The sequence below is a fragment of the Nylanderia fulva genome, unplaced genomic scaffold (assembly GCF_048542155.1).
Source record: "Nylanderia fulva isolate GAGA-0341 unplaced genomic scaffold, ASM4854215v1 Scaffold120, whole genome shotgun sequence".
Lineage (NCBI taxonomy): Eukaryota > Metazoa > Arthropoda > Insecta > Hymenoptera > Formicidae > Nylanderia > Nylanderia fulva.
Window position 1 is genome coordinate 24,912 of NW_028189410.1, and position 2,031 is coordinate 26,942.

At 34.2% G+C, this 2,031-nt stretch overlaps 1 non-coding gene across 1 annotated transcript; it reads right to left on the reverse strand.

Annotated features, from left to right (window-relative positions):
- Positions 1 to 1,912: 1,912 nt before the first annotated feature.
- LOC114930734 (5S ribosomal RNA) lies at positions 1,913 to 2,031 on the reverse strand. The gene has a single exon (XR_003819516.1). It is a non-coding gene; the product is annotated as a 5S ribosomal RNA (ribosomal RNA).

Consider the following 2,031-nt stretch of genomic DNA (forward strand, 5'->3'; position numbering starts at 1 on the left):
GCACCCTATATGCTTATGCACATATGTGTGTATATGTATGTTGCGGATTAACCAATCAACTGACAAGTTGCTTTACTTTCATTGGTCAATCGGCAATTGTCAACTAGCAACGAGGATATTTGCAACCTATTGTATAATGGCTCTTATGCATATGCTTATGCGCTTATGCAAGAGTGTGTGCTCCCCGCTTAAGAATCTTGATTGGTCTATAAACGTATGCATAAGAAATTCAACCAATCGAATTTCTTATGCATATGCTTAAGCGCTTATGCAAAAGTGTGCGCTCCCCGCTAAAGCGGGGGGGGGGGGGGGATTCGTAATTCCAGGCCGGCCGATAAGCGTCTCCACCGGGCCTTCTGCCGACCCTTAATGCATCAACAAAATATTACTTTAATAATAGCGTTTTCGATTGGGGTGCACTGGCTGCACTGAATGTCAGGCGCGTGTTCGATTGGTAGTGCCAATGCGCACTTGGCTAGTGTTGCGTGTTCGTTTGAACGCACAACACTCACATAGTGCGCACTAAGTGGCACGAGATATTTTGACGGTGCCAGTTCAGTGCACTGGATGCATGCAAGCAGTAGGGCATTCTTTTGAACGAAAATTCGACATAATGAGCAATTCGGATTTGGCTCTCTTTAATATTTTGGAATCTTCTTCTAGTTCAAGCGAGCAAGAAGAAATAATTACAACTCTTCGAACTAGAAGAATAATTCCAAAAACTGTAAATTATGTAGAATGTGTGAAAAAAAATAGATAATGACACCGTAAGTGTTATATCTTTTTATATAAACATCGAACCTATACCCTTTTTTAAAATATAATTAATGTACTTAATGTAATAGCATTTTTATACTGGATAATAATAATTTTTATATTTGTCATACGTGATATTCTTGATCATCTTCTATATTTAATTACATATAATAAAAATCATTACTTAACTGAACACAAGATGTCGAGGTTACTTTTTCGTTCTTCCCGGAATCTAGTCAACTCAAGTGGCACTGAAAATTTCGGCGTGTTCTTTTTCACCTGCACTATTCAGTGCAACCCATGGAACTTGTCCAGTGTTCGTATGAACTGAGTGCGCACTGGTGCGCACTAACTTTTTCCCAATCGAAAACGCTAAAAAGGATGGCATCAAGCCGCAAAAGATAATGATTTCCCGTTATTTGATTCAAGCGAGAATATAATTGTTCAATGTATAAATATATGCAGCTATTAAATTCGGCTTCACAATCAAGAATTAAAGATTTAGGGCTTAAATCACTTTATTATGGACTCAGCCTTACATAAAAATTGAACCAAATAATTTAATAATTTTATAAATTTATTAAATTAATTTAATAATTTAATATTCAATTAAATAAATTAAATTGAATAATCAATTAAATAAATTTAATAATTAATAAACAGTTAATTACATTAATTTAAGGCCAGATATTCAACAGGTGTAGTAAGCTCTAAGCTTTAAAAAATTCACCAATCACAGTCAAGAACGAGGGGAATAATTGACTGTGATTGATCAATTTTTTAAGGTTTACTACATCTATTGTAGACCCGGCCTAATTATTTAATGAACAGTCAATTAAATTAATTTAATATTGTCTCATTTTTTAGTAGACAAAACTTTCGATTGGTGACCAGAAATATACAAAATAATACAAAAATACATCTGCTTTTTTTGATATCCGTCGCGAGAGAGAGAGAGAGAGAAAAAAAATTTTACAATTTTTTCTTCAATGTCTTCAATGTTGTTAATTTAACCTAATGACGTCATCTATCTCCAGCTAGTAGATTTTAGTAACCTACAGAATTTATATATATATATATATATATATATATATATATATATGTTTTATGTTTCTTTTAATATTTTGAATTAGCAAAAAAAAGAAGAAAAAGAAGGTGCCAACGGTACATGGTGTTCCCAAGCGGTCACCCATCTAAGTACTAACCATGCCCAACGTTGCTTAACTTCAGTGATCAGACGAGAACTGGTGTGTTCAACGGGGTATGACTGTTGAC